At 40.0% G+C, this 18,613-nt stretch overlaps 1 pseudogene; it reads right to left on the bottom strand.

Moving 5' to 3' along the window:
- Window positions 1-18,613, bottom strand: part of LOC133758678 (high mobility group protein B3-like) — a 40,834-nt pseudogene that overhangs the window by 21,669 nt on the left and 552 nt on the right.

Here is an 18,613-nt window from a genome sequence, read left to right as displayed (position 1 = left end):
CAAAAATCAAAATAAATTTGTAATTGCACTGAATAACAGGAGAGGTGTCTAGCAAACCTGAACAAGAAAGACTGTCTGGAATACCTGATGGGAAAGGATTGATAATAACACCGAATTTTGACAAGGAACCTTAAGTGATATCCAGGTGTCAGAGAACCATCCCCAAACAAATCCCAGACTATTCCAGGAAAATCCCCAAATACTCCAGCATCAGAAGCCACAGAGGCTGAATATGCCACAGGCCTGGAGGTGGATAACTCACTGCAGAGTAAAACAACGAACCCATTTACAATCTGGGAAATGTCAACTCCAGCCTTTGTTGTGAAGAAAATCTGAAGAGTTTGGCAGTGGTGAAAGCAAGAGAAGAAAATATTTCCATAAAAGTGAAGGGAGGGGGCCGGTGCCATGGCGCAGAGGGTTAACTCCCTGGCCTGAAGCACTGGCATCCCATATGGGCACCTGTTCGAGACCTGGCTGCTCCACTTCCAAACCAGCTCTCTGCTATGGCCTGGGGAAGCAGTGGAAGATGGCCCAAGTCCCTGGGCCCCTCAACCCCATGGGAGACCCGGAATAAGCTCCTGGCTCCTGGCTTTGGATTGGCGCAGCTCCAGCCGTTGCGACCAATTGAGGATTAACCAGTGGATGGAAGACTTCTCTCTGCCTCTCCTCTCTCTGTGTAACTCTTTCAAATAAATAAATAAATCTTAAAAAAAAAAAGTGAAGGGATGCCAAGGGGAAAAGGATAACTGAGTAATAAACTGAAAATCAAATATGGACTATTTTACAGATAAGGAAAATGAAACAAAAAGAGATTGAATAACTTGACCAAAGTCACACTTTTTTTTTAAACAATTTTATTGAGATATATTTTACATATTATGAAATTCATCCATTTCATGTGTACTATTATATGTTTTCTCATTAACTTTTCCAAAACACTTTAAGAATACTGGAGGGGTGAACAGAGCTTGTAGCATTGTGACACACCATGTTAAGCTGCTACCTGTGATGCCAGCATCCCATATGAGTGCCAATTTGAGTCTAAGCTACTCCACTTCTGATCCAGTTCCCTGCTAATGTGCCTAGGGAAACAGTAGAAGCTGGCTCAAGTATGTGAGCCCCTGCCACTCACAATAGACACCCAGATGGAGTTCCAGGCTCCTGGATTCAGCCTGGCCTGGCCCAGCACTAGTTGTTGCAGCCATTTGGGTAGTAAACCAAGAGACAGAAATGTTCTCTCTCTCTCTTTCTCTCCCTTCCCCCCCCCTTTCTCTGTAACACTGCCTTTCAAATAAATACAAAATCTTTTAAAAAGATTTTTAAATAAGAACATTTTTAACCCAATAAGTTCCCTCCTGCCAACTTACAGTGTACCCTGTTCCCTCTCCAGCCCCAGGCACCCATGGTCTCTCTTTCTCTATAAATGGGCATTTCATATAGAGAGGATTATATACAGCATACGGTATCTCTTGTGTTTGGACTCTTTCACCTGGGATAATGTTTCTGAGCCTCATTCATGAAGCAGCATGGGTCAGCCACTTCTTTACTTTCTATAATAAACAGTATTCAGTTAAAAAATATCAATTTTGCCCATCTATTTCCCAGCTGGTGGACATTAAAATTGCTTCCAGTTTTTTACTGTTATGAATAATATGGCTATGAAAAGCCACAAATTACACTTCTCTTTTAATTATTTATCGATCTATTTATTTATTTATTTAAAAGGTTGAGTGATGGGGTGGGGGGCACAAAGAGAGACATCTTCCATCTGCTAGCTCACTGCCCAAATGTCTGCAACAGTCAGGTCTGGGCCAGGATGAAGCTGGGAGCCAGGAACTATATACAGGTCTGCCACATAATCATTAGGGACCTTAGTACTTGGGCCATCTTCCACTGCTTTCTCAGGTGCATTAGCAGGAATCTGGGTTAGAAGTGGAGTAGCCAGGACTCAAACCGGTATTCCATTATGGGATGTTGGCATCTCAGGCAGCAGCTCAACCTACTGTACCACAATGCCAGCTTTCACAATTTACACTTCTAACTGGCATTGCTGAAATACAAACCTAGGCAGTCTGGGAAAAAAGTACTAGTTCTGTCCTTACACAACTTGTTATCAAACTGTCTTCTCTGATTTACTTTCACAAAAATCTTCATTCCCAGTCACTGGGTTCTGTGCTCAAACTCACTCCTGGAAGACCTCACCATAGGGTCTCCACCCATAATGGGATGTCAATAAGCCCCAAGGTGGTTGCCACTTGGGTTTTCAAACTAAAATTCTAGAAGTAAGAGGAATGAAATTAATATAGATAAAATACATAGAACAAAACTTGGGTCATGTGTGTACTCAATAAATGGCTCTTACGATTAGTATATACAAATATGCCTTACTGAACTCTATTTTTTTTAAATTATAGAAAAAAGTCTTTCCTCAGGCAAGAAGTATGTTTCTTATTTATGAAATTACAAGTTAATAATTAACCACAAATCTTAGTAAGTACGAAATCTATGCATTACCATTCTGACCTGCTATAGAAATTTTAATAATATGTAGTTATATCATTGATATATGGTATCAAGTTAAAGCAAGGTATCAATAGCATATAAACTACATTTTGCATATGGAAAGGAGAGCATTATTATTATTATTTGCAGTTTGTCTTTCTAATTGAATATTCTGTTCTTTAGAAATAAAATGTTTTTAAAATAGAAAAAGTAATATGTGCCTATAACCATACACAGGTGAAAAATGAAAATATTCAGCTTCCTCATCTAAGCTGAGTTCTTCACATCTGTGCACACTCCATGCTAGAGTCCTGGGAGACAGTCTGTACCCTGTCCATCTCTTGCATCTCCTTCCATCAGTCATCAGATTTCCCTCTCTTCCTTCCTCTGCTCTGGCCACGGCCAGCACCAATCATATTCCTGCTGACCCACTGCACCAAATGCGAGCTCATCATTTGGCACTACAGATTCTTAAAGACCTGTAATGTTTCCATCCCACCCCACCTCTTTATGCTCCTTAAGCCTAGGCAGGTTTCTCTGCTGCCACATATCATTACCCAGTGACCTCTTCATGGGAAGTTCCAGATTCAGATGATCCCAACTTCAAATCTGGCCTAGCCACTGACTAGCTGTATGCTGTTGAGGAAGCCCTGGAATCTCAGAATTTCAATTTCCTAATCAGAGAAATGACATCATGGAGAAGACCAATAAAGTGATGTATGTTAAGTACTTAGCACAGTGCCTAGCAAATTGTAAACCTTAACAAACCAAAGCTGTCATAATTGAGTGTCTTCCCTTGGTAGATTCACTCTGGTGCAGGAACTGGACATCTGTGCCTATTACAGGGAATTAGCTCAGCAAGTGCACATTGATTCAAGGCACACAGAAAAAGAAGGGAATGAGTGGATGAATGAAAGAGATTACCAGCTGCTCTTTCTCTGATAACAGTACAGAGGCAGGGTAATGCCCAGAGGGTTAGGGATTACTTACTTCCTTCTCAAGCACCTCACTCTCATCTTTCTGTACTTACCTGAGCCATCTTCACCCCTGCACCGTGGCCAGGCTGCAGGCAGCCTCTCTAAACTACAGCACCTCGCCAGCTCTCGGCTCCATTTGCACACAGTTTTCTGAATGTAAGAAACTTCATAGAGAGAGAATCTTTGGGTTTTGTTTTCATTTTCTTTCTGGAACAAAGAACAAGAAATAGAGATAATATAGATGGGGGAGGGAGGAAACCACCCTTCTCTCTTCTCAGAGTTGAAAAGGACAAGTGATTATTGAAAGAAGAAAATTCAACCCCCAGCTGAGAAATATAAACAGAGAGAGGGCCACTAGGCCCAGCGTTGTCACCTATTTCCCTCTCCAGCTGTTTGTCAACATGGACGGGAGGAGTCCAGAGAGAGCCAGTGGCTCTCGTCCCTGCACAGCAGGGCCCTCTACTGCCAACCTGGCCCTTGTTCCTCCCTCCTGACAGTGGCTCCGTAAGGAAGCAGGGACTCTCAGCCAAGCCATATTAGCATCACATATTTATTCATCTGTTCTAAATGTAAAAAAAAAAAAAAAAGCAAACAATCCCAAGAATTCTAGCCTTCTACATTCTTACAAACACATTCTTAATCAGACTAAGTAAATCTCACTATGCACCAAATCTGTGTTTCCCTTGCCAGTCGGCAGCTTGGCCCATTTCATATGAGGCATCAGACTCCCTCCCCAGTGGGATGCCTTGGGTTCTCTTGGGAAGGTCCAAGTGTAATATAAAATATTGTCACTAAAAATATATATGTACTGTGCTGCAAAAATGGACAGATGTTTCCTAGTGGGTAATGAGTACCATTTTTCTCCAGTTTTTCCTGACAGCCTGAGATGAAAAACAAACACATACATCTAGTATCTATATACACACTACACTCATCTCAATAAAAGAATCACTGGTCTTCAAAAAGTTCTTGAAAATGTATATTATGAAAAATGATGCATAATTTTATAAAATTTTACACCAAAATAAATGGATTCTTTAATTCTATTTTCTGAGAACTTTTTGAAATATCTTCACATATATAGAAGTACACATACACGTGTATATATGTGCAAATGTTTACATATGCATACATTTCCTAATAAAACTCATCCCATTTCACTCATTAACTTTGAGCAAGACAGGAGAATTGAGAGTTGTGGTCCTATCTAAACCGTCTTGCCCTGGTGCTTGAAATGGGGCTTCAGAGAACCACAAAGTGTTGACCTAGAAATTCACGATCAAGGTCAGTCTCCAGCTTTCACCACTGAGAAAACCAGCACCTGAAAAAGTGAAGTGACTTCCCAAAGCCACATAGCCAGATGGCAAAGGAGCTGTAAAATGCATGCCTACATTCTGACAAGAACTCATGGGAGACATGGGCTTATGAAATACCGGAGAATGGGAAGGAGAGACACTAGTCAGCTTCAACCTGGGAGTAAAATCCTCAAATGCCTCAAGACAGAAAGTTCTGTTCAATAATCTTTGGACTTTGCTGTGACGCAGCAAGTAGTACCAGCAGTAATGCTAGCAGGGATCAAAAATCAGGTGTGTATGTGGGTGGGTGGGTGTGCATGTGCACACAGGCACAGATTTGCTAAGTGGGAATGAGCGATTCAACCTGGTGAATGGAGTCGTGGAGGACACGCATTGACAAGCTTTCTCCTCTTCTGTTCTTCTCCTTCCTTTTTTCCTTTTGCTACCATTTTTTTTTCTTCCTTCTCCTACCTTGTACCCAAACTGTTTCCTTATGCTCCCTGTCTGCACATGGTCAGTCAGGGTCCAGTGATTTTTGTGATGCTAACAGCTAAATCCCGTCAACAATTTAGTGATATAATTCACAGCATAGTAGCCCAATGTTCAAAAACAAGTTCCCTGATTTCAAAAGTGGAGGTGTGGGGGGCAGGATCATGACATCATATGAAATGATATGATATGATATGATAACATATTGTATTGCTAATCAGTGATAATATATAATTTTCCTCATGGGCATTGTCTACCTTAGAAAAACTACTACAGAACATGCCTGTGACTATAGACTTGTAGTTCAGGCCACCAAAGATTAGAGATGGGACTTGGGCACTCCCTTGACTTGCATCGTCTGGTCTGCTTTAACACAAACCAGGAGGAAAAGAAAGCTCGGCATCAGAAGCAATGGGTGGCAGGCCTATTAATGGCTGATCTGTACAGTGATCTGCCCTCAAGGAGACCCAACAGGCCAGTCCACTGCAGTGGCTTTCAATGTGGTAAGCCTGGGCTTCAGCAGAAGTCAGCTTGTGAAGAGCCCTGGCAGCTCTGCCAAGAGTTGGATCACTGGAAATGGACCTGCCCTGGAATCGAAGGATGCCCAGGTCAGAGCCACAGATCTTATTGGCTCCAAGCTGAAAAGCCCTTCACTCAGCCCAACTTCCAAAGTGACCACTGCAGTTGAGGGGACAGCCAAGTAGGGTCAGCAACATTGCAGGCAGAACTGTAAATTTCTTGTTAGAGATGCCCCCTGCCTTTACCTGGCCAGCTCTCCTCCCAGGCCAGCCAAATAATGAAAGTCAACAGAGTGCCTTCCCCTAGGAGGTTCACACCTCCCTTAGGATATACCCCATGTGAAGAGATAGATAGGTCTGGGCCTCTTAACTTACAAGGCCTAAAGCCCAACAGATTATTATCAAGCCCCTTCTATCAGGTTCTATTTGCCTCTCAATCAGAAAAATTACTTGTAGCTTAGACAGCACCTTTCTTAGCTCCTCTAATAATGACTCTGTCCTTTGTTCTAGACCCTGTCTAGTCCACTTGGGCCTCATTCCTTTGTAATCATAACCTCTACTCTACCACCAATGGCTCTACTCCCAACCTGTGTGTACTGATGGTCCTCTTCCCCACTTAATGCTGTATAATTGTTCAGACCTGGTTAAGGCCACTCTTAGGATCATTGGTTACTATCCTCACCCTGTCTTTTATGACCTTGTCTAAATATGATCAGAGTTGGGGAACTTGGAAGGCTTCCATAGCCTTGGCAACTCATGACGACAGCCTAGGGTGGTTACTGGCGCCATAAACTAGAGTGTCAATTTGTTGGGTCAACAACAGGAGCCACTGTGCGCTTGCTCCTGATGTGGGATCTCTGTCCTTAATGTACTGTACATTTTGATTTAATGCTATAACTAGTACTCAAACAGTATGTTTCACTTTGTGTTTCTATGTGGGTGCAAACTGTTGAAGTATTTATACTAAATTGATCTTCTGTATATAAATAGAATTGAAAATGAATCTTGATGTGAATGGAAAGGGAGAGGGAGCGGGAGAGGGGAGGGTTGCGGGTGGGAGGGAAATTATGGGAAGGGGAAGCCATTGTAATCCATAAGCTGTATACTGGAAATTTATATTCATTAAATAAAAGTTAAAAAAAATAAAATAAAATAAAAATAAAAATAAAAAAAATTTTTTGAGAATCTTCTGTAATGGGGTATCCTCATCAACTGTAGAAAATTGTTAACAAATGGCAAGAAGCCACAGGAGGCACTTGGCTATATTTGCTTCTAGGATCCCACCCTGGAGCTGAAAGCCCAGATGTGATAGAAGAGGGAGGTGAGGAGAGGGAGAAGCGGATGAGGGCAGCATCCACTACACAGCTACTGTGCACAGGCCACTGGCTGAGGGCTTTATCCATGGGATTCCAGGGTCAATCTGAGACAGGCTCAAAGTGAAACAGCACAAGTCCCTTCCACTTCAGAAAAACACTGCTTATTATATGCAGGCAACTAATATTCATTTGGGTGTTCTTGGTGTTTGTAACATTTCAGTCACATTTTTTTTTTCTCTTCTGTTGCAGGAATTTTATTCTTTAAATTTTTATTTATTTATTTATTTATTTGAAAGGCAGAAAGAGAGAGAGAATTAATCTTCTATCAGCTGGTTTAGTTCCCAAATGCCTGCAGCAGCTGTGGCTGGGCCAGGCCAAAGCCAAGGGCCTAGAAGTCGATCTGGGTTTCCCATGTGAGTGGCCAATACCCAAACACTTGAGCTATCATTTGCTGCCTCCCAGCGTGCACATTAGCAGGGAGCTGGATTGCAAGCACAGCAGGACCAAAAACAGACATTCTGATAGGGTATGTAGGTATCCTATGTGGCAACTTATTTCATTGCACCAAATGAACATGCTGTCCCAGTTATGGGAACTTTACAAGTGGATCAAACACACTATGATCTATAGAAAGATGTCTCAAAACCAACCATATCTGTGTGTAATTATTTACCAAATCTGTACAATGTGAATGTATGTTCCTATTTCTATAACCAAAAATGTTTTGCTTTAGTCTAGAAATAATTATGAGATCATTAAATTCTACCTTTTCCTTAGATAGAAGAAAGATAAATGATAGATAGATAATAATTAGTTTTGAAGGAGGTAAGGGGACAGCTTTTATTAAATAAAAGGTGAATTATTTTTTTATTTAAAAAAAGGATTTCAGTCATAGAGTAAAACTTTGTTTTGATTCTAAATTACCTTGACACTAAATAATACTTAAAGTCAATACTTTTGTTATAAGAATTGGAAAAAGAAGTAATCATTCTCTTAAAGTTCTACAGTTTTATGAAATAATTCCATGAGCACACTTTTTTTTTTTAATTTGACAGATAGAGTTAGACAGTAAGAGAAAGACAGAGAGAAAGGTCTTCCTTCCATTGGTTCACCCCCCAAATGGCCGCTACGGCCGGCTCTGCGCCAGTCCGAAGCCAGAAGCAAGGTGCTTCCTCCTGGTCTCCCATGTGGGTGCAGGGCCCAAGCACTTGGGCCATCCTCCACTGCACTCCTGGGCCACAGCAGAGAGCTGGACTGGAAGAGGAGCAACCAGGACCAGAACCCGGCGCCCATATGGGATGCCAGCGCCCCAGGTGGAGAATTAACCAAATGAGCCATGGTGCCAGTCCCCAAACGAGCACACTTTCAATAATGAATCATTTTTCTATATTATGCCGAAGATGAGAATCAGAAAAATGGCTAGCATTCATTGAAAGTTATCTAATATCTGGTATTAGATATTTTATATAATTTATTTACTTGGTGTTAGAGAGAATACTAAATGCTAAAAATCAAAATTGTGATCTTTATGTAGTATCTCCAACTAATTTTTCAAATTATGGGAAAATTTTGGAATTAGAATCTAATTTTAGTGACTAAAGATTTTGTCAAATAAAATATATCTTTTTCAGGACCTTATCCCCTTATGTCGTTCATATCACTAGAAAACACCAGAAGATTTGAACATTTTGATCCACATTGGATCACACTACAGACAATCCACTGAAACAATAAATTAATTACCCCCAAAATACAAACTGATTTTTTTTTTTTTTTTTTTTGCTGGTAAGGAAGAGGGAACAGACTTCTTTATTTTTCAAAGTAATAATAAAAAAAAAACTGCCAATATAAAGTGACACATTTCAACATGAAAAATGCAGCCTGTGCAAAGCTTAAGGTTCTCACTGTACTAGCAAGGGACCCACATTACACAGATGGAGCTCCCTTCCTTACTTGACTCATAGATGTTAAGAGTAGCACACACACACAGCTTTTGCTCTGAGAGGAACACTTGGTACACACTGTAATTGAGATCTTTAACTTGTGTGTTTCCTTAGACTCAGTGTGACAGAGTTTGTAGCCCATTGTGACGAGGGTGAAGATTTGTCATTGAATACATCTATCCCCATAATACTCAGTGGTTGTTCTCACACAGCACATGGTTGGTTGTTAGTTTTCGTTTCTCTTTTTTTTTTCTTTTTTGTTTTAATTTCAAGAAAAACTAATGAGTTTCCAGAAGCTGTGTGAGTGCTTTGGGGCTGAATGTGATTTAAAACCGGTAATAAAAGAAAAAGAAGACAGGGAAGGTAGCTGGTTAATTGACCTTTATTGTGCCTTCTGGTTCATTTAGAAATGGAAATTAAATTAACATGATAATTCAGTCCTACTGTGTTAAGGCTGCTATAAACCCATTAAATTTTATGGCCATTGATTTAGCATTTTTTTCTATTAACTGGGTTTAATTTTCAAAATTGCCATGCAGGTTCTAGAGAGTGGTTCATTCACTCTGGTTCCTCCAAGTTACTAATGTGTAGCCTTCTTTGATAGTAGTCACTTAATTATTCAAGTACAAAGGGCCCAACTGACCTCAACTGCCTGGGTGCATTTTGAAACTAACCTCATGAAAAGTCTTTGTAAGAAGCAAGGACAGTTCAGGGATGGGAGAAGTCAGTGAAATTTCCTGGTGCAATATCAAATTTCTTAAAGAATGTAGCCAAAACTAAACCTGACCAAATGTCATACTCTGGATTTCTTTTTGTAAGACCAACAGACCTATGAGAAGACTTTGTGTTGGTATTTACATATTTAAAATATTTTGGTAACATGAACATCCTTAAAAATGCAACTTATTCCTTGTATCTCAGATTCTCAAATATCTCCTACTCTATTTGGAATTACAGGCAATCAAAATGTTCTATTTTTGATCTACCAATTGATACCAATTTTTACTTGATGTTAAAAGCTATTTTCTAGATTCTTTAGAAGAGGGGGGTCCTAAGTGTGTGTTTTTGAACATAGCAATGAATACACTTTTCATTTATTAATTCAGATAATAAAGTTTTATTTTGAACCCTATTGACACCTGAGATTTCAGGCTCTCATTTAACCTCATAAAATTCCTGAAGAGTAGAAACATGACCACTTTACTTTTTCTTTCACACTAAAAAAAGAGAAGTTAATCAATTGACCCAGAGATCCACAACTATAAAAGTAATCTTGTTAGCAGTCCTGCACTTTCAATACTACTTTAGAAATTCAGGCAAGTAAAAAATGACCACTCTTTTTGGATTCAATTTTTCACCAGTTTTTTCATTATTCTCTAGTGGTATGTCCAATTAAAATAGCTCACTTTTATAAAATAATATATCAGGGCTGGTTGTTCATATAAAGTCTACATGGCTGATTTTCTGTATGCAGCAAGCTTTTGTTAGTTTTGCTTAACAATTGGCAACCATAATTATAGACCTTGGAGCATTTGAAGATACTGCCTATTGCAAAGGATATAGAAAGACTTCTCTTCCTTCTGGGCAAAGTAAACCAGGTTCATTACCCATAACCCAGTACCTGAGATCACACTTCCATTCCAAGTCAATGCAGTCACAGAACTGAAAACAAACTGCCCCTTAAAAGCTTGTAAAGCACTCAGGAGAGCTGCCCACTGAGTCCCGGCTGAGGAGTAGCAGGACAGCGCTTTGCATCTCATCCACCAGGTCTGTCTGACTTTGGTGACTGCACAAAGTTCCTCCTTTGTCTTAGGCATCTGAAGCAACCATGTGCAATCTTTTGTTCTCTATCAATGCATTCCTTATCTACTCCCAGAAATGCCTTCCTTAGAACTCATCAGTAGCCTCCTTTTCAGTGTACCCTGTCTGTAAAAGTGCTTGTAACCCATCATGTTCTAAAGCCAGTAATCTCCTATCTGTGAGAAACTCGGCCCCACTTACCTGAAGCCTTCATATTTGAGCCAAGTCACTCTACGGACGCTGCATAATGACAAATGAAAATTTACTGTCCTAGAATACATAAATTCTGACCAGAATTTACCAATTTGGAACACTTACTAAGTCATTGGGCTGTGTCTTCTACATCTAGGCCACTCATATTCTGCCCTGAATAAATTACATTAACCTTTTGATGGAGTTCATTTATTTCCATCAGCAGAGTTATGTATACCTCTTAGTTTAACAAACAGCCAGATGTGGTACATAATAGAAAATGCTGGTATGAAGGAAGAAATGTATGGAAAAACAATAGATTACTTTTAAACAAGTTGGGAGAAAACTGGATTATTTAAAAAAATGTGGGATAGAGAGGAGTTCAAAGTCCTTGCTGATAAAGACTGTGGGCAGAGCTATTCCTAAACCACCTTTTGCACTTCCCCATATTTAGTAGAGTCCCTTGCAGGTAAAAGGTGTTCAACATATGAAACTAATTATTGCCAACAATTAACCATACAGCACCGATTATGTATGCAGCACTGTTCTAAGAATTATATATGTGAGCATACTATCTCATACAATCTTCAAATAAGGTAGCTACAACAATTACTCTCCAGGCCTTACAGATAAGGAAACAGAGAAACACAGAGGTTAAGTAACTTATACAGAGGTTTGAAACCGCGCTGTCTGGCGATGCTGTTGTTGATTAATGATCACTACACTCTCACGTTTGTCAGCCTTAGCACTTCTCACCTTGCATCATTCATTCCCACTCCCCAGGCGAGGTAACTTGGATCACTACTGACAAGTCCCTTTCCTGTTCCTCTCTTTCCTGCCCCTATTTCCCACACCCAGCCCAGCTTCAATCCCAAAATCTTGATCACTTTTCATTCCCTAATCATAGATTCTAAACATATCTCCTTGAAGAGAATCTCGAAGATGCTCCAGTGTGTTTGTTAATATTTTGACCCTTGAAACCTCTGACGTCTGTTCTGCTTGTGAGGAGTAGACTGAGAGTAAGGAAAAGAGGATGAGAAAATGAGTGGAAGAAGGAGCAAGCATCCCAATATCCTCTTCCTTTTGGTTTTGTGGGTTTCAGTTTATAGGATTTGCTAGAGGATCTTTTTTGTTTGTTTGTTTGTTTTGTTTTGTTTTGTTTTTTTATTTTTTTTATTTTTGACAGGCAGAGTGGACAGTGAGAGAGAGACAGAGAGAAAGGTCTTCCCCTTGCCGCTGGTTCACCCTCCAATGGCCGCCGCGGTAGGTGCGCTGCGGCCAGCGCACCGCGCTGTTCCGGTGGCAGGAGCCAGGTGCTTCTCCTGGTCTCCCATGGGGTGCAGGGCCCAAGGACCTGGGCCATCCTCCACTGCACTCCCTGGCCACAGCAGAGAGCTGGCCTGGAAGAGGGGCAACCGGGACAGGATCGGTGCCCCGACCGGGACTAGAACCCGGTGTGCCGGCGCCGCAAGGCGGAGGATTAGCCTGTTGAGCCACGGCGCCTAGAGGATCTTTTGATTTCTTTCTCGAGCACTGGGCCTGTGAAGGGGGGAACCGCCAGCATAGCATTGATAATCTTTTCCCTTTCTACTATTGTACCTCTGACTTACTGCTTACTGACTTACTGCTATCATAATCTCTTTATTCTTATTATAAGATCTTTATTCCTTACAAGGTGGCCTCCTTTATATTCCAAAAACCTAAAGGCTATGGATAATGACAAAGACTATGGCAGACAAGAAATTGAATCCTCAAGGCCTCAAATAATATCTGGCTCATTACTGCTGCCTAAAAGACACTGACTGAGTTCACAAATGACTCAAATAACTAGCTCTTCACCAAAAGGCATAAGTAAGAGTACAGACTATGTCCTATTATTTTTATGGAAATCTAACCATACTTATATAAAATAAACACTTTTTACTAATTTTGTACTTTTTAAAGAAATAATGGGAGGAGGAAGAAGGTTTGGAGTGTGGGCAGGAGAGAGTGTAAGGTGGGAAGTATCACAATGTTCCTAAATCTGTATATTTGGGGGATTCCAAGATGGTGGATTAGGGAACAACATACTGTACTAGGTAGGGATAAATAGTAAAAAGGAAAAAGTATAGGAAGTGCATTCTCAGGGGTGAATGACAGAGAAAACCATACTGGAAATCTTACAAGAGGAGGAGGAACACTTTGGACCTGTATGAAGGGTGTGGATGCACAGCATGAACATAGACACAACACACAACTGCAGCAGCCAAGGCAGAGCGGGCGGCAACTTGGAGATAGAGGTAAGACCGAACTGTAGCAACCCACGGTGATATAGCCAGAGAAAGAACATGGCATGAGTCTGGACTGGAGTCCTGGGGGCTAGTGGTTGCGAGCGGTTGCCCGCAGATGCAGTGAAAGTAGAGGAGGCATGTTTATCTCACCCCCACTTCCCTACCAGCTGCCCGGCTAAGAAAGAACAGGCACCATGTTGAGTTTGGGCAGAGGCTGCGAAAGCCATTGTGCACATGCACAGCAACTGGTTGAGACAGGACACCATCTTCACAGCAGTATGGCAGCAGTGGCAGGAAGAGAGCAACATTTGGCTGGTGGCTCTTATGTACATGTGTGATCCAGAATAATCTGCAGTCCCCACAAGACTTTGAGCCTGGCTGGGAAGTGGTTGTGCACCCATGGAGGACTGTAAGGCACCCCCAGCCTCCCAGGATCAAGATGCCTAGGTGGAGCTGGCTCAGGAAACATCTGCCTCTCTTATGAATGGACAGGCTGGCAGGGCAGAGCGAAACCTCTGTACCCAGTGACTGTGGGAGCCTTGTGTTCTGAGACAGTGGAGACTCAGTGGTTACATGAGAAGATACAGGGTGTAGCTGGATCTCTGAGTAATCACTGGGTACAGCTCCACATGCTCAGAGCTCCATGGTTGCCTGGAGCGGGTCACTGTGCAGGAACCATGCCCACAGTGAGAGGACTGCAAGATCATTTGTGTAGTTCATACGGCGGCACAGATGAGTGTTGAACACACTGGGACTAACACTCAGGCATTGCTAAGCTTAGAGGAAAGGAAATGAAGGGGTTATCACACTGACAGAGGTAAACATTCCCCAATTTCTATTAACAAGAGATCTACCACCATAAACTTAAGTGTTACCTTGGATACTCACCCCTCTCTGGAGTACTGAACAGATCATTCTAGCCACACTCACCACACATCTCCTGGTATTCATCGAAAGTGCAGATATTCCACTAACCACAGAGGCATAGCTTAAAGAAAAAAGCTATCAGAGGGGAAAAAAAACAACAATAAACTCCACAAATGCAGAAATTCAAGAAACAAGAATAAGAGAGACACCATGACCCTCCTCCCAAAGGAACACAACAACATTTCAATATTAGAATGTGAAGATGAAGAGATGGATGAAATGCGAGAAATTGAATTCTAAAAATTAATCATAGGATTACACAAAAGCAATCAGAAGCAAATCCATGAACTAGAGAAAACCATACATGACATAATGAAAATTTTTCCATGAAATTGAGATTTTTAAAGAAAATCAAAATGAAATATTAGAAATGAAGAATTCAACATACCATATAAAAATGCAGTAGTAAGCCTTAACAGCAGACTTGGTAAGGAAGAAGAAAGAATATCTGAGCTACATGACAAATTTAAAACCTTTCAGTCAGACCAAAAAAATAAATAAATAAATAAAGTAGAAAACTTACAAACAGTGTTGGAGACTTATAGGATGTTATCAAAAGATCTAACATACAGGTCTTAGTAGTTCTTGAAGGTGTGGAAAGAGAAAATGGACTAGAAGGCCTATTTAGTTAAATAATTACAGAAAACTTCCCTAATTTGGAGGGGAAAGGGGGGGGGGCCCTCCAACTACAGGAAGCACACAGAACTCCTAACAGACATGACCAGAAAAGATCTTCACCACAACACACGGTAGTCAAACTTTGCACAATAAAACATAAAAAAAAGATTCTAAAAAGTGCATGAGAGAAATGTCAGATTGCTTTAAGAAGATCTCCAATTAGAATCACAGCTGACATCCCATCAGAAAGACCACAGGCTAGAAGGGAATGGTGAGATATAGTCCAAGTCTTAAGAGAAAAAACTGTCAACCCAGAATATTGTACCCAGCAAAGCTCTCATTTATGAATGAAGGTGAAATAAAGACCTTCCATAACAAACAGAAATGGAAAGAAAATTTGTCACCACTCAACAAGCCTTACGAAAGATGTTTAAGGATGTGCTACATACAGAAATACAGAAACACAGCCATCATTGTGAAAGACCATGAAGGCAGAAAACCCCCCAGAAAAAGTATAAAAGAAATCCAAAGTAAAAGATAAGAATATTTATGGAAAAATGGTAGACCAAGTTGTTACTTATCAGTGAGTATAAATGGCCTAAACTCTCCATTAAAAGATACAGACTGGGTGCTAGGGCTGTGGCATAGTGGGCAAAGCCTCTGCTTGTGGCACTGGCATCCAATACAGGCGCCACTTTGTGTCCCAGCTGCTCCTCTTTCAATCCAGCTCTCTTCTATAGCCTAGAAAAGCAGTAGAAGATGACCCAAATCCTTGGGCCCCTAAACCCACATGGGAGACCTGAAGGAAATTCCCGACTCCTAGTTTCAGATCAGCTCAGCTCCGACTGTTAAGGCCATTTGGTGAGTGAATCAGTGGACAGAAGATCATTCTCCCCATCTTTCCCTTTCTCTATCTGTAACTGCACCTCTCAAATAAATAAATACATTTTTAAAAAGATACAGACTGGCCTAATAGATTAAAAAATAAGACCCATCTATTTGCTGCCTACAAGAAACACATCTCACCAGTGAAAGATATATGGAGACTGAAAGTGAAAGGATAGAAAAAGACATTCCATGCGAACAGAAAACAAAAAAGGGCAAGTGTTGCCATCCTAATATCAGATAAACTAGGCTTTAATACAAAAACAGTTAAAAGAGGCAAACAAGGGCATTATGTAATGATTAAGGGATCAATTCAACAGGAAGATGAGACTATAATAAATGTATATGCACCCAATTACACGGTGCCTGGTTATTTAAAAGAAATGCTAACGGATCTAGAGGGAGACACAGACTCCAATACAATAGTAATAGAGGAGTTCAACACCCCCCTTTCATCAGTGGACAGATCAACTAGACAGAAAATCAACAAGAAACAACAGACCTAATCGACATTATGGACCAAATGGACCTAACTTATATCTACAGAACTTTTCACCCCATGGTTGCAGAATGCACATAATACATTCTTCTCATCAGTGCATGTAACTTTCTCTAGGGTATACCATATGCTAGGCCATAAACCAAGTCTCAGCAAATTAAAAAAAAAATCAAAATCATATCATGCATCTTCTATGACCACATGAAATGAAGCTAGAAGTAAATAACTCAAAAATCTCTAGATCATAGGCAAACAAATAGAGACTGAATAACATGTTTCTTAAAGAACAGTGGGTTATAGAAGAAATCAAAAGAGAAATAAAAAAATCTGGAAATGAATGAAGATGACAATACATCATATCAAAACTTATGAGATACAGCAAAAGCAGTGTTAAGAGGGAAATGTAGAGTAACTGGTACCTACCTAAAGAAATTGGAAAGGTACCAAGTAAATGAACTATCAATGCAATTCAAAGACCTAGAAAAACAACAACAAACCAAACCCAAACTTACTAAGAAAGAAATAATTAAAATTAGATCAGAAATAAACAAAATTGAATTCAAAATATAAATAAATACAAAAGATCAGTGAAAGAAGAGATGGTTTTTTGAAAAAATAAACAAAATTAATACACCATTGGTCCAACTAACCAAAAAAGGGGGTAGAAGACCCAAATCAATAAAGTCAGAGATGAAAAAGTAAATGTAAACACAGATAACACATAAATAAAAAGAATAATCAGAAATTACTGCAAAGAGCTGTATGCCATCAAATTGGGAAACCTAGAAAAATGGATAGATTCCTATATACATACAATCTACCAAAACTGAATCATGAAGACATAGAAAACACCAACAGACCAATAACCAAGACAGAAATCAAATCAGTAATAAAGACATTCCCAAAAAGAAAAGCCAAGGACTAGATAGCTTCACTGCTGAATTCTAACAGAAGTTTAAGAAGTAACTCCAATTCTTCTCAGCTATTCAAGAGAAGTTTATAGCAATTGGTACCTACATGAAGAAATTGGAAAGGTACCAAGTAAATAAGCCATCAATGTATCTCAAGGACCTAGAAAAACAACAAACCAAACCCAAAATGAATATCATCAAATGTCCACAATACCAAAAGCAATTTACAGATTCAATACAATTCCAATCAAAATACCAAGGACAAGCTTCTCAGATCTAGAAAAAAAATGGTGCTGAAATTCAGATGGAAACACAAGAGATCTAACATATTCATATGACTCTAACAATTCATATGGAAACACAAGAAAAACTAAAGCAATCTTATACAACAAAAACAAAACCAGAGGCATCACAATACCAGATTTCAAGATATACTACAGGGTAGTTATAATCAAACAGCCTGGCACTGGAGAAGAGACAGATAGGTAAACCAATGGAACAGAATAAAAACTCCAAAAAGCAATCCACACATCAAAACCAACTATTTTTGACAAAAGAGCTAAAGTCAATCCGTGGTGAAAAGAAAGTCTCCTCAACAAAAGGGAAAATTAGATCTCCACATGCAGAACTATGAAGCAAGACCCTACACAAAAACCCACTCAAAATGATCAAAGACCTAAATCTATGACCCAATACCATCAAATTATTAGCGGACATTGGATAAACCCTGCAAGACAGTCAAAGACTTCTTGGAAAAGACCCTAGAAGCACAGGCAATCAATGCCAAAACTGACAAATGGGATTATATCAAATTGAGAAGCTTATGCAATGAAAAAGAAACAGTAAAGTGAAGAAGCAATGGACAGAATGGGAGAAATTACCTGCAAACTAGGCAACTGATAAAGGATCAATATCCAGAATCTATAAAGAACTCAAGAAACTCAACAACAACAAAACAAACAATCCAGTTAAGAAATGGGCCAAGGAATTGGACAGGCAATTTTCAAAATAGGAAATTCAAACGGTCAACAAACACATGAAAAAATGCTCAGGATCACTAGCCATCAGGGAAATGTAAATCAAAACCACAATGAGATTTCACCTCACCCCAGTCAGAATGGATTTCATACAGAAATCAATAAGCAACAAATACTGGGAAGGATGTGGGAGAAAAGGTACCCTAATCTACTGTTGGTGTGAATGTAAACTGGTGAAGCCACTATGGAAGACAGTATGGAGATACCTCAGAAATCTCAATATAGATCTATCATATGATCCAGCCATCCCACTCTTGGGATATCCAAAGGAAATAAAATCAGCATATGAAAGAGGTGTATGTATCCCCTATTTTTGCAGCTCAATTCACAATAGTTAAGATATGGAATCAATCCAAATGTCCATCAACTAAAGACTGGATAAAGAAATTATGGTAGGGGCCAGCGCTGTGACACATCAAGTTAAAGATCCAGCT

The sequence above is a fragment of the Lepus europaeus genome, chromosome 4 (genome assembly GCF_033115175.1).
Source record: "Lepus europaeus isolate LE1 chromosome 4, mLepTim1.pri, whole genome shotgun sequence".
Lineage (NCBI taxonomy): Eukaryota > Metazoa > Chordata > Mammalia > Lagomorpha > Leporidae > Lepus > Lepus europaeus.
This window is presented reverse-complemented; position numbering and strand designations above follow the sequence as displayed.